At 39.2% G+C, this 15894-nt stretch overlaps 1 protein-coding gene across 15 annotated transcripts in view; it reads right to left on the minus strand.

The window, feature by feature from the left end:
- Positions 1 to 15894, minus strand: part of ABI1 (abl interactor 1) — a 77933-nt gene that overhangs the window by 60821 nt on the left and 1218 nt on the right. The gene's annotated exons all lie outside the window — the stretch shown is intronic.

Raw genomic sequence — 15894 nt, forward strand, 5'->3', positions numbered from 1 at the left:
GCATCTAACCTTCAACTCAAGGGAATTTCCTTCCAGCATCTAAAACAAAAAAATCCACTGGTATGAAATAATATCATGTCTGTTGAGTTTCTCCAGATAAGATGCAGTAAATCAGCTATACAAAATGCAGAGAAACTAGAAGAACTTGAAATCTCTTCTCAGGTAAAGATCTTGCACAATAAAGCTGGCATTCATTCAAGGCATCAGAAGATGAGATGATCACCACCACAACCATACCGCAGTCCACAAACAAGATTTCAGTCTTTTAGAAACATTATCTTGACACACAACATTGACTAGTCAGCTTCTTTATCTCAAGGGTCAAGACACACACCAAATTACTGTTTAACAAACACATGCAGCAGTGTAAGCAGCACTGCCTGTAATTTGCAAACTCTGTTTCAGACAAGCCCTTCCCCCAAATCCTGTATGCACGAGACAATCAGCAAGCAAATCCTTCATTTCCATCAATAATATTCCCCTGACCAGTCCTGAATAGCCTTGATAGCAAATTAGCATTTCTATGCGGAGACCAAATTTAGTCAATCTCACTGTGTCTTTGCCAATTTTCTTTTACTTGAAAGTTGCTTTTCACTCTGTTGATTAACTGTAAATACAAGAGTCTGAATTTTTTAATCATCCTCTTTTTTGAGAAAGGTAGAGGGAGAAAAGCTTCTTTATCAAGGGGAGAAGTTAATTCCAATAGAAAGTTTAAGAAACATACATATATATATATATATATACATACACACTTAAACAATAAATAATTTTTTTAAAAAAACAATTGAGGAATTCTATTTTAATCCAGGCAGCAAACATTGTAGCAAGAAACAAATCTCTCCAGTAGGAATGTGATTTATAAAGCAATGCAGACTCTAACAGATGGAGCCTGGGAAGGTACATGCCAGCTGCTCTGTTAGTAGCATTTTCTGCCCAATGCAACAAACAAGGTTCATGCTGGCTCTGGACTAAGCCACTCCCCTTATTAAAAAAACTCCATATACATATATTATTTATATATAATATATAAAAATACTGTTGAAAATGTAATTTTCAGTTCTTCTGCCAAATCAAATCAAAGAGATGTCTTAGTAAATATGTTGGCACAATACACTGTCACTGTCAGTTGTCACAGTCTGTCTATACAACCATAATGGCATGCCACACTGAACTCAAGTGACAGAAGCACACATGCCCATGTGTCATTTTCACACAACCCTTGTACATTCATTTAGTAAGGCTTCAAGGCTGCACACACAGCAAGGGTAAGAAATTTGGTCCAAATCCTACATTCTGTGTTTTACATGACTTAGACAATATAAGCTTCAATACAGAAACCACATATTCTGTTCCTGTAAAGCACGGCCCAATAGTAGCACATACAGTTGCTTCAAAACTACACCTTGAACTTTCTTGCAGTGTCTGATTTACATTGTGACATCAAACACCATTTTCTTCAGAGCTGACATAAAGCAGCCTCTGACATCACAGATATCAACCAGAGCTCCAGAGTGTTGGATTCATCATTCCTAGAGGTATTTTGATGACATGTGGATGTGACACCTAGGATGTGGTTTACTAGTGGCCTTGGCAGTGCTGGGTTAATGACTGCACTTGGCAGTGCTGGGTTAATGACTGCACTTAACCACCTCAAAGGCCTTCTCCAATCTAAATAATTCTGTGATTCTAATGCCACTCTTGGGCTGTCAGACAGAAAAAGAAATCCTTGGCACTTCCATAGCAGTCTTCTTCCTTCAACACTAAGAAAGCTACCCATGGCTTTGGAGTGTATGATTATTTTGGCACACCAGACAGCAGGTAACAGTGAATTAGAGAACTTACAGTGCCTAGAGAAACAAATAGAATGTCTCTCAAATATTGATTTTTTGTTTTTTTAATAGGGCTTGAAATTAAAATGGCTGTTTATTTTAAGTGACAGCACCCACCCACAAATATTAGATCATCTAGCAAGACATGCACCTTGATAAGTCAGAGACTTATTTTTCACTCTTTTTTTTGTGAGAATAAGAAGGAAACACTTTACTATTTATTAGTTACTTCAATATCCTCTCTGTGATATAGTGGCAGCAACATAGAACCAAACTTGAGTTTCTCCAAACAAAGAGAAAAATCAGAAATTGACAGACTTTGATGTCATGCAAGCCTTTGAATCCAGACACCACAGAGTAACCTGCTTTGGGTCAAAGCTTCCCAGCTCACTCTGTGTGAAAAAGTTTATGTTCACATTTCCTCCTATGGATTTTGTTTACCTCTTCAGTTTACTCCCTAGGACTGGTGACTGCTGACATTAAGTCTTTTTTCTGTTTTGACAAATCACACTAAGGGTCTAAACCCAGAATACAACAAATCTTCATCTGAAGACAAGCATCAGGCTAAAATTTGATGACTTCATAGGTCAGCTTCAAAGACTACTTTTTATTTTCCCAGATTCTCATTCTCTAGTCCTCCCTACCTTTTATGCAGGCCTGGAATCATACCAGATAGCATTGAACAAGCAAGGTTAACACAAGATTTAGCATAAAGGATCAAATTTCATCTCAGCATGACCTGGTATCAAAGATTATTATCAAAATTCCAGTCAAAATACATTCCAGTATTCAAAGGGTGGTTAGGAAAAGATGGAATCTCCCTTTTTACAAGTTACTTCTGGGGAGATTCCTATTAGACACAATAGGAAAAGTTTTCACAATGAGAACAACCAGTCAGTCACTGGAATAATCTTGTCAGGGAAGCAGAGGAATCCCCAACACCAGTTTTCAACTGGACAGGGTGCTGGGGCATCTTGTCTAGATTATGCTTTCTTTTGCCCAAGAAAAGTTGAACCAGATGATTCTTAAGGTCCCCTTCCAACCTGGTATTCTATTTTATATCAATAGTGCTCTGAACCCATACAACAAGGTAACTTCAACATCTGTATGCAAAATAAACACATTGAATGTCAGCATCCACTGAAGGATTGGTCCACAAACAAGCAGGCTCAAAGCTACACTCTGCACTGCAACAGGTTCCTCCCCATGGAGACATCAGAGATACTGCAAGACAACAAAGCAGTGAAGGAAGTGGGAAAAGGGAGCACTGAAAGTCATTAACAGGCCTGTCCAGCTCCAGGGAGAATCTCAAGGCAAAAAAACACAGAGCCAAGAATTACACTGGCCTTCAGACAATCAGCAAATTTCTGTCTTGCACGTGATCCTAATTCAGGAAGAGCTCTCATGTTTAAGAGTCAATTTAGACACACAGCTGCTGCCCAGATTTTACAGTTCAGGCAGTTCTGAAACATCACAGTATTTTTAAAACGAAGAAAACAATGGCCATTATAGGATCAAATTCTCTCCTCGTGCTTTGTATCACTACACTGCTGATTATTTAGTTTCTTGAAGATGGATATATTCAGTCCAGCAGACAATCATCACGTATCTCACTGTACTCAGCAGTGTACTTAGACCAGAAATCAGTAGAGTCCCAGAATTTTGTAGTAGATTGTTTCCCAGCACAAGGCATGTTCTCACACAGCACACAGGCTATACAGTGATCTCATGGTAATAAAATAATGGACTGCAATACAAGGAATGATTGTTTTTATAAGAACTTGCACGTAATTTGAAAAAATTAACCTAGTTTCTGTTTCTAGCTGATCACATAAACAGCAAATTCTGCTCAGACTTTGATGTGCTCCTGGACCTGACTGTACAGTTTTTCTTTGATAGTGGCTATAAGCACACTACATCCAGCTTCTGTCTGCATAATTATTTTTATTAAGTTGAAATTTTATCCTACGGTTAGCAACAACATTGCAAAACCTTACATGCAGAAGCTCTCTTACATACTGGGTTATTTCAATTGCAACAAGTAGATTTTTATCTCCTCTAAAAACTACACACAACAGAGCAAAAGAGATAGCTCAGGAGAATGAAGAAGGAGAGGGAGTAGGAATGGTGAGTCAATATTTCTTTCCTCACCAAAAAGTGAACAAAAGAACAGATAACAAATAAATACAGTAATCTCCACATCCAGCAATAGGCAAAACCCAACTTACAGAAAGCAACAGAAGGAAGCAAACAAATTATTTTATAGGAAATACAGCATCAAGTTCAGGAGTGAGGGAATTCTTTGTTTGGCTTTTCTAAAGTCCTTGGTGAGACAATTGTTGTGCTGTTAGCTAATACAGCAGCAGCTCAAGTGAATAACTTTCCCTATAAATACAGCTGCAATGCCTCTTGCAGACACAGTTACAGCAAAGTTTTCTAATCAGTGCTGAAGTTGCACTGGTGTTTTTAAGATGCACCTTCACACAATTTTAAAGACTGCTTCCCCTTCATGTACAATGCAGAGGGCAGGTGTAGGCATATGCAGAAGGTGCAGACATACAGATGACAGCAGAGCTGAACTTCCACGCAACCAGGTGCATGAGAACAGTCACATCCACATCACTCCCTGTCTCCCCACTCCAGCAGAAAAACAAAACCTGAACTATTATATTTCAGCACTTGCCATAGGGCCATCAGGACACGTTGCTATCTCATCTGTAATCAGCTTGAGTGGCCTTATTACAGCTGCAGAGGGGCTGTGCTCAGAGAAACAGTCCTCTCACAACAGGAACACATGACCGCAGCCGTGTATCCACCCATACCCACACTGCCACTACCTCTGCACCTGTACACCCAGGAGGAAGCTGGGCTGAAACACAGGGGAGGCCACGGAAGGACACGTACAGCAGTGCAGCAGCATGTGGGATGGCGGATCTGTCATTTCCAACTGCTTCAAAGCTTGGGATGGCCTCTCTACACCGCAAGAGGCAGAAGTGGTAGTCCAAGAAAATTTTATGCCCATTAAGTCTGATGGTAAAGCTTACTATCAGAGATAAGATTCTCACTATGATGCAAGCGAGTCCAGGACTGGAACAATTACATTTCATAAGTTCTGTTCAAGACTAATTTAAAACAGCAAGAAGTGGCTGTGTCAGTAAGGAGAAAAAAAAAAAAAAAAAAAAATACAGCTATATTCTAAAAACATGCTCTTGGCTTCACCAAAGAATACACAGTACTTACATGTAAATTAAATCCTGCATGAATAAGGGTACAGAGAAGAAAAAACTTTTTTATACTGAACCAGCCTAAAGAGAGAAGATATGTCCAAAGCAAAACTGAAGACTGATCTTTTCACCACCTCCCCTCCCCACCCGCTCTTGGGTTAGGGAACTGCTTTTCAGCTTCCTGCCTGTTGTTTTTCAAAGGAAACTGGAAAGCACAAAAAACCAAACAGACTGACAACAAGCATGTTTTTTGTTCAACAACTACATAAATTAATTTTGCTATTCACAAAAGGAGAATTTTCTTATCATCATGGATGGCCACATTTTTGCACACATTATAGTTAAATGATGATGCATTTTTCTTAACTTTCACAATGGTTGTTTGCATTTAGTCATTTTCTGAGGAGGCAAAAAGCTTAAATGAGTGTGTTTGCTCATTATTTATGTTCTCTGTTTGCATAACTCCTGCACAACTGCTCCATTAAACACCTCTTCCCCTTCAAGGCCAATTTTAAAAAGCCTCCTGCTTTATGAGACTGACAAGTATGACTCACAGTATTCCCCACATTCATTCCCCCAGGCCTCGTGGGATGTTTTGCAGCCAGTAAAAGTACCTGTTCCAGTTCATACTCCCCCACTCCCACTGCTGCTGCAGAAAGCCCTTACAGCAATCTGGGAAAAAAGTAAAGCTATTTCTCTGCTGTAGGCAGGAAACAAATAGTATTTGCTTTTCACATTGTCCTTCTCACTACCACAGTTAGCAAGAGAGAGCAGCTGAACACAATGAAGGAAGGTTACACACACTCTTCCCCATTCTTCCTGTGCTCTTATTCCCACCAGAAACTTGGGAGTTTCTCAAGAGCCTCAAATTGCTTTTCAGATATCCTTCAAACCACTCCCATTTTCTATCAGCAAGGCAGGAAGTTATTCAACACAGATTATCTAGTCTTAAAGTTCCTTCCATGCCCAAGGAACATATTTAAATACTCCACACATATGACATTCAGGACCAAAACCAGCAACTTCTCTTTCTAGCAGAGACAGAAATCAACAGGTACCATATCCCTGCCTAGTTGGCTTCTATCCCCAGTAAACAAGCTTCTCTCATAATGACAAAAATACCTCCCTCAGTCTCTGAACAGTCAATATTCATTCACTGCAGAGTACTGAGAAGAGCTGATTTTACAGTTTGTGTTAACATACAGTAGGTTTTCAAAGAGGGAATGTGTGCTAGAAAGCTTTCCACTGGCTATTATCATTCTCCACTCATTAAAGGACAAACTGATAAAGAGGAATGAAATACACATTTAGAAATGACAGCCACTACTGAAGAGATACAAAATTTCTGACAAAGTAAACTGCACTGTATGAGCCCAGACTTCAAATACATCTATGGGAACAACAATTTCTCTAACGTTCAAAGTTAAAGACACCTTAGAAATTAGATTAAAAATCTGTTGCCATTTAAGACAAATTCCAGGACTACTGCAGCAACCACATCATTTCAGTGCTGGGAGAACATATGGTGTGCTGCAGCAGGAAACACACCCACGGTATTTGAAGAGAGCCCTTGTAGAGCCAAGCACTTCCAAACCAGACACATATTTTATCTAATGCGGCTAAAGCCAGGAGTTTGCATCACAGAAACAATAGCTCCTCCCAGAGATTTAGAAATCCTGCGAGTCAGACAGCAAATCAAAAGCTGAACAATCTCCAACCAGGTCTCGAAGATCTTGCCAACCTAAGTGTGTTGATCCACCATAGACTTGTTAGTCTGATACTCTCTGGACCTTGACTGAAGCACCATCCAAGCCACCTGCCATGAGGCTTCTCAGTGGAAATCCTGGAGGTTATAACCATATTTTATAAAACCCTTTAAGGATCCGTTCCAGCTCTGCTTTGTGGACACACGCATGTTAAGAGAATGCCATTCCTCCTGACACATTCACTTTCCTTCACTCTCAAGAGAACCAAAGCCCTCCAAGCAGAGAAGTTTTATTATGCTCATTTTACTCCTCAGTCTCAAAAGAGTAACAAAAAGGAGCAGTTTCCTGAAGAAGACAGGTTTCTAATATAGGAAAGGCCAGGCTGCATATAAATATGAGAGGCCTCCTAAGAATTTTAGTAATAGGGAGAATCATGTCACTCCCGTTCCACTGTCTTCCCAGCTGCATTTCGTATCCTCTGTAGTCTGCTCATCGTGGCTTCCTCAGGTAGTTAAGGGACTATTGCAGAGATAAGGATTTAATCTCAACTCTGTGCCAACAAAGATAATTTTAAAACAAGATGTGTATAAATGCCTTCAGTAGCTGAAGGTTTCAAACTACTAGCAAACCCATGCTAGTAGAAACTGTTTGTAGGAAAGGCATCATGAAAAACAGCTGCATAATATAAGATGCAAGGCAGTAAAATGTGTAATTAAATATCAGAAAGAGATTAATTTAAAAAATAGGCAAGGGAGAATAGGTTTTTAGATCAGATCTGGAGTGAGACAAAGTCAACATCATGAGACTGAGACAAAAGGTCTAACAAGCAATCTGCAGTAAGTAAATAGAAGACTTGAGCAGGGGTAGAGACATCAGCAAATTAATATTAACATCACAACCTAGGAGAAGAACATGGAAAGAGAGAAACATCATTAGTAATATTTAGTGACATAAGAACAACTAACATTACTAGGTACGTGAAAAGACAAGCCATGGCATGGCATTCTGCAGCTATTTAGATGTTCATGCAGTAATCTGATGCACCTGCCTGAATACCTTGTTCTTCTCTTGCCCATTTGTTTTATGCATATATGTTCTTATCACAGGCTCCAGAAAATGCAGAACTATTGCATGAGGATCACAGCTCAAATATTAACTTGTAGCATACCTGCTAAAACAAAGTCAAATAAAATGCACAGCTGACAATGATTACTGCAAGACAAATACTGCTTAGCAGATTTGCTGACCCCAAAGTACAACAAGAAGATCAGAAAATGAAAGTGAAAATATACATCTAGTAAAAGAATATCCATGAAACAAACTAAAAAAAAACCAAAACAACAAAAAAGCCAACAAAAACCCCCACTCTTGCCTGATAAGGCATAGCTTATAAAAAGTATTATCATGTGAAACACTGGTGCGAAGGTAGCCAGCAGAGTCTACACTTCAATTCTTTTCCAAGAATTGTTATGCTTCAAGTGGTAAACAAACTTTTGCTCCTTGGAACTATTTATAACTTTAAGACCACCCAGTAAGAACACCACATTCAACTCTAAGGATGTCAAACCAACATTTGTTTTACTAAGACTCCTCCGTGCGAGTTCTGAGAGGCCTTCCTGCTTTCTTCACAAAAGTGGAAACAGTACCACATTTTATTCCTATTTCTCTTTGAGGCTACAATAAAGTTAGGACAGTGATGCAGTCTCTTCCCCATGAATTATTTAACTGTACATCACTACCACGTACCAAAGCTTCCTTGCACATGGAGCAGCGTGCTTGCACTTTAACTTTTGCTGTATAAAGAGTATACAGAATTATTTTGGGCTTAGAGAGGGAGGGATGACACTATCAGAAATATATCTGCTATCTTAGCATAAGAAACACAAGAAAGATGCAATCTCATTGCAGAGGAGACAACCGTTACTGCTCTTTTAGAATATTCCACAATGTCAGAAGATACAGCATGGCAAACCATCTGTGGAGGTTATGAAGAGACTTTATCATAGGGGAGGCTCAAACTAAGGGATGTTTTGATTTTCAGATACTTTTTCAGTTTGCCAAACCCCAGCACTTACTAAACATATTTGATCCGGAACCTTTGACAAGAATATTATTAAAAATAAAGTCCCTTTGTAAGTAGTCAGTCTTTTTCAGAGTTAAACTAACCTGCTTCTTTAGCTCAGCCAGCAGGTTACCTACCAATTCCAACTCACTTTAATACAAACTGCTGAATTTTACAAGTTGTACCAGAAAATGCTATACTTATGTTTCACTCTAAGTTGAAAGTCTCATACAGGATTCCTCACCCCTCCTTTTCTTCTGAACTATCAGCATCATAGTAGCAAATATATATTCTTCTAAGCAAGCATGCATGGCTCATGTTAACACCATTAAGGGCCTGAATAAGTAATGAGCAACACTATTTGCAGTCTCAAGAAAAGGTGGCATCTACACTGTTATTAATTAGCCAAAGGAAAATAACGCATTCCCTCTAAAATCAGGAGGAAGAGCTTAGAGTTCTGTTTTCATCTGCTGCCTAATAAATGCTTTCAAGAGCCCACTTAAAAGAGTTAGAAATGCTGCATCTTCTATTTCAATACCTGACACTAAGCTGATGAAACACTTGACTGAGCCCCTCCAGCACAGTCAGGACACACTGACAGGCTGGGGGTGCAGGAGGAAAGGCACCTGCAGGACCATTCTGCTCGGAGCTGTGTTCGGGAGCACACTGTGACCTACTCTCCACAGCACCTTGGTCTTGGCTTTCATGGGCTCTCTGCAAGTTCTAAGCTGCAAAAGGCTATTTCCGAAACCCACAGGAGACATCGAGTCTCTGTGGCTGCTGCCTCACCAGCAAGGTCAGGAAAAGGGAGGAACCAGACTGAGGCACACTACCACTTAAAATTCAGCAGTTACTTCCCTTTACGTGGGGGTAGAGAGAGGTGAGGATCCTTCTAACCAAGGTCACCCATCTCTATCACCTGTGCTCAGCTTTGGGATTGAAGTGGAAGGAATAACAGCAAAGGAAGACAACTCTAGGGAACACAGATGCTAACAAGAGCAAGAATGCTCAGGTAGTTATGAACAAGCCTGGACACTGAGTAAGTGGTGTCCCACAAGTAATTTCTTACCATTTAACAATAAAAACCACACTGCACTCCTTTAGACGCCAAGTCACTTAATAAGGACTGAACACAGGCAGAGAGAGCAAGATACCCCTTTATCCCTCAAGGCTGTCTTGCTATGCCAGGACTGACACTTGGTCCACACAGCTGCCACTCCAACATTCTGTAGCTAAGCGAGATTTCGGTCACCAGAAATGTCAAACACAGACTGCTTTCACTAATGAGAAATAGAGCGGCATCTTCTCGTGCTTCTGCCAAGACCCACCAACACACAGACAAACAGTACTGTGAGCCTTATGTAACTCCCAAGGTTCGCAAAAAACAAGAATCTCAAGGTTCTTATGAGAGTCAATACATAAAATTCTTAAAAAGTAATTGCTGCTAATGAGTTGATGCTCAATGATGCTTTCAGGTGCATATTTTCCAAAAAGAGTCATTACACTGCCTCTGTGCTTACTGTCTCTGTGTTTCACCCACTTTTTGCTGTGTTGCAGTGCAACAGAGGCAGTTTGGAAAGGGGTGCGGTGGCAGGGGGAGCAGCACTGGAAGTCCACACTATCAGGTTCTGTTCCCAAATCTGACAATATGTCCCTATATGACCTTCCATGAGGCAGTTAGAAATTCCATGCCTCCACTTATGCTTTTGAAATATGAAGACAGTTCAAAATGCTAAACAAAGATATTGGGAAGTTGTAGTAGTTCTTTTGTTTTAAGAGTTCAGGCTTTTTTTTCTGTTAAACTTAGATTAGATACTAGCAGGAACTTTGCCCTCAAAGGTACAACACTTCCTACTCGTACTCAGCGTGCTCCTGTACTCTTCACTACAACTGCCTTCATTCTCCACTTTTATGAGACCTTCCCAAGCCTCATCTATTTTCTCTTCACCAGGAGAGCTACTTACTGTAACCTCCCAGAGAACCAGAAGGAAGTATTAGATTGTTGCCCCATTTAATCATATTTCTTTCTTCCTTCCAACAATTCCACAGGACTGTGCACAGCAAGAGCAGCACAGGGAGCAAGGATCTCACTCACACTGACCACAGACATCCTGCAAGCTTCTTCCTTCCAACAATGCACAAACAGAAGGGAGTGGAGAGCACTTCCCTTGTGGAAGAAAAAATACATACCTGTAAAATCTTATCCCAATCCACTTTACTGCACCTGATTAAGGCAGCACTTATGAAAAATGGAGAAGGAATAGCAGCCAACATCTTGCTGGCTTCTTAAACCAAATATACCAAAATTTATGGAAACATTTCAAATTTGGAAAAGCTAATCTCATATAATCTACCTCTTCTGGACACAAACCAGACATACAACACCAAAGGATTAGTTTTCTTTAAATTCAGTGTAATCACTTGCTGATTCAGTGAAGTTGGGCTACAGTCTTATTGCTGCTGATAAGCTAAAGCTTTATTTTGCAAAACACAAAGATACTTGCATAGGCACAAAAGACCTATACAAGGCAAAGAAGAACTACAAGCCTAACCCTCCAACCTGTACCTATACTATTATTCTAAAAAGAAGTCCAAAACCACACACAGAATTGCTCCTGTCTTTTATACTGCTGGCAAATGTTTGCTTAAACTACCTTTAAAGAACATTATTTCAAAGTATAATATAACACCTTTTGAAAAAGAATATTATTATATTCAGAATATTAAAAGAAACCTACAAAGCATACTAGATTATACATTTTTATCTCATTGCTCTCTTATTTTTGAGCTATATTTGGTGTTATAGAAAACGAACTTAATTTGCTTTTTTTGTTAAATGTTCCAAAATAAGCAATCAAATTTGCAGAAGAAAAAATACCACTACATTTACTCTCAATACAAACTCATTAACTATGAGCATAAAAGCATGCAAGTTCTTACAGTATATAAAGGATTTGTATTAGTGACAAATTAAGAAGTTTATCCTTTTAGAGCAGCTCATTTCCTGAATTAGACATTCTGAGTGAACTTCTTTGTACTGAACTAAGTTAAGCCACTTTCCATGTGCCAGGCAATGAAATCGAGTGTCTGACCACCTACCAATGTTTAAAGAAAAGCCACCAAAAAAAGGTTTGTTAGTGTTGGAAAGGAAGTGTCTATTGTATAGAAGTGTAGAACATCCAAGGTATGAAGCAAAAATAGTTCCTCTATGCATCTTGGAAGATAACACAAATATTTATGAAACTTTTTGCATGCAACACTTCTGCTCAATGCCACACATTTACTTTTATATAAACTGAAAAGATACTTTAATTTTTTTGGAATAGCAGTTAAACTGAAATCTGTCTGTGCTTTTGTCTGTTTTACCCAGAATAACTTGTTATTTCACTGTTCAGTTTCCACACACCAGTCAGAAGCTACAGAAGGAAGTAACATGACAGAAAAACACACATTTAGGCAACACAGCACTTAGTTCCTTAAAATGTCACTGAATTTATTTTTCTAAAGCTGCTAAATCTACCCACTTGAGACTATCAGGATGACAATTTACACAAGGAGTGCAAGCTATTTGTTTAGAGATTCTCACAGTCATATTAAAATTATATTTGAGCTTAGAAACAAAAATTACAACGGGATCTTCACAAGTGGTCTAGAAACTTGAGACTGACAAAAACTATGTATATCTGCATATGCATAAACAGGGTTATGAGGAACACTTGATTTAGACAGGAGAAGAGCTGCAAACAGTGCTTTATAGCACAGAGAGGCCTCTCTGGGATACACCAGTCAACTGAAGTTGTTCAAAAGGAAGCCATCAGTGCAGTAACACTGAAGAAGCTGATTTCCTGTGTCATTCTAATGCTTCATAAGCTAGTTATTGTAAATAAGTTCCTTAAAACACCAAAACAACTCAATACAGCCAGAAAAATGACTAAAGAATCTCTAGTCAGGAAGTTAGTACTTTTCAGCTGATGAATCATAACTAGAACTGCAAATGCTTTAACTCCTTGTTATTTCTGTATTAAGTAGTACTGCTCAAGTTCATACTGTCTAGGATACTGATAAAACTCCTCACTAGCATCTTCAGCTTTATGCTACAGATTTTCAGATAGCCTTTTGGTTACAAGCACACCAGAAGGCTTAGTCCCAAAATACACCTGCAGGCAAAAGGATCTGGGGAAGACATCAGCTATGGGAGCTTACATTTTGAAAATAGTTTTTAAAAATTAATACATCTATACAGAAGGAAAATTTCTCCAGAAGGCAAAAATATGCCTTAAAGATTTAAGGTTCAAAACCTGCTCTTCAAACTGTTCAGAGTTTAAGCCTCTGACCTAAAACAGGGATCTAATTTTCTACCTGCTTGTTACTGAAGCTTACAACCAGAAACATCACCAGATTTCAAATATCATCAGAGATTAAATACACTAATGTACTTATAATGCCCTTTTCCTTCTATTCAAAGCCAAAATCACCACCAAAACACCATAATGTTTCTTCAGTTACTACTTCTACATTTGGTTATCTTTACTTTTTTCTTTCTCACTTTTTCTCCCATCCCCCTCAAGACTGTCACCATACTGTACTTTCCTTCTTGCACTGCAGGTCTTCCTTAGAAGCTTATTTGCTCTGCTTATCCTGAATTCTTTTCTCTTCCTAACAAATAAACTTTCAAGATAACCAAAATATACATGATCTAGAGGGCTGGCTGGTAACAGTTGTGTTACCAGCCAGCATTCTGATATAGTCACAATATGCCTTAGCAAAAACCTGCTTCCTGCTTTTCTAAGAACAGTAATTTTCAACTTTAGATTCCTGAATGCTGTCACCTTTTGTAAATGCTTCAGTGAAAGGATACTTACTCTCCACACAACTACATTCACCATCAGGGAGCCAAGTTCCAGCGAGGTGAGCTTTTCCCCATTTCTTTCTCTCTCTTTTTTTTTTCCCACCCTCCATGAGGAATCCCTAAAGAAACTGAAGTTTTCCTCAAAAAATCAGCATGACTGAAATTTTATCAGAATTATTCTCAGCTTAAGAGACAAAGCAAAATTCCTGTATTTTTTAAAAAAAAATAAATATATATATAGCTTGAATACAGCAATATTAGTGGTGGGAAATTAATTTCCTGCTTAAGTCACCACAGAATATAAACCATAACACTGAGAATATCATTCTGTCTCCCATTACAATCACTATAAATTGTTAGTGCCAGCACTCAGAATAGTCTGACAAACCTGTTCCACTCCAGTGGCACAACTCAGAGGGAGTAACAGCACATGGTAATTTTTACCACTATAGAGCACTTCACTTTTTCCACAGAAAAAAAGAAATCCCTTCATATTCAAAGGGGCTGAACTGAGCGAGCTCTAAGTTACAGATAAGTAACCGTAAGCTTCAATATGTAGCTACTTGTGAAGTATTTTAACATTCATTTCATGACCAGGTTCTCTATTCTGGCCTGTCTTTTTTATAAAATGCTCAATTACACTAAACACATAGATTTTGTATTGTATATTTGTTAAGCCTCTTCCTTTCCTTTTTTCTCTTCCCACACCACAATACTTATACACTCAAATCTCATAACCCAGTGCCCTGTGTCATACTGCCTAATCCGGCAGCAGCCCCACCACATGCACTGGCAGTATAATCTGTTCAGTAGTCCAACTGGACAGCAGATGGCTTTGCATCAAGTGCTGATTAAAAAAAACACCTCCATCAAACATTTAAAAAAATACATAGTTTTATCAATACCGTTACCATTTTTACTGAGCAAATGTACAAAACATGTAAGATACAAGCAAGGTAATATGTTTTCCAAAGCTACCGTACAAGAAGACTGCATTAGGAATTTTAGAATTCCAGCTTCCTTTCAAAAGGGATAAACACAGCTGTACAAAGATAAAACAGACCCCACCAATCCCACATCCAGCTGACCTTGATACTTGAGGTGAAAATGAGCTACCAAATTAAAAAAAAAAAAAAAAAGAAAAAAGGAAAAGCCACCCCAAATGACCGGATGGGAATTTGCTCAAGTGTTGTGTTTATTTGGTTTGTTTGATGGAAGTAAGAAAAGACAAGTTTTATGACTCTGAATAATATGATGTAACTCAAGATTCTCTGCACCTTTCTGACATAGGGAAAAGTCAGGAGCAGGAGACACGTCAAAACTTGTGCTGCAATTACCATACTCATGTATTTGTCATATTTCCCATGAGTAAAACCAAATGAACCTCGCCTCTTAGAAGCATTTATATCAGCAGCTTTCTCTGGGTGGAGCAAACAACTCAGAAGCATAAATAGACATTAACTCATACTACCTCATATACCACCAAAAAAAAAAAACACCTTGAAAATATGGCTTGTTAGAGCAGTTTTAATTCAAATATCTCATTAAAAAAAATCACTTTGTATTATTAAAGATGTTTCCATGTTTGCTGCTCCAGTACTAAAAACAGTAAGATAGCTTACCAGCAATGATGGATACCAAAGACGTTAGTAACCTGCATTAAATACTTATCACAGGTGATCTAGTATTAGATTAAACAAGTTCACTCTACGACCTGTCTAGTAAATAAGGTTTATTTGCCTTTCACCTTCAAATTTTTCACAGAAAAAAAGGCTGACTTTCAGCATGTCTGGATAGTTCTGCATCCAGATCTGTATGACTACGCAGACTTAGAGTCACGTGATGTAAATCCTGAAAAAATAATAATAGTAAATTGTGCTTAAAGTAGCTTCACAAACACAGACTCAAAACAAGGTCAAGAAGCACTGGCAATCTATAGGAGGGGGGGAAAAAACCCCCCCACCGACCAGTGGAGAGACGCTACAACCAATGGAGCCTCTTCCAGCACGAGAGACCCGGTCTGCAATCACTGTTGCAGGGTGTTAAGAGCCGGGCAGGCGGCGAGAGGCACCGATTGCCATTTTGAAACACCGCCTCACGCTCGCACGGCGGTGCCAGCCCACGGGCAGCCTCCTGCCCCCGCACGGTGCTCAGGCAGCGCTGCGGACCCGCAGCACCGCGGCTCCCTCGGCCCCGCCGGGACCCGCACGCCGAGGAGGACCCG

The sequence above is a fragment of the Cyanistes caeruleus genome, chromosome 1 (assembly GCF_971803275.1).
Source record: "Cyanistes caeruleus chromosome 1, bCyaCae1.hap1.1, whole genome shotgun sequence".
Classification (NCBI taxonomy): domain Eukaryota; kingdom Metazoa; phylum Chordata; class Aves; order Passeriformes; family Paridae; genus Cyanistes; species Cyanistes caeruleus.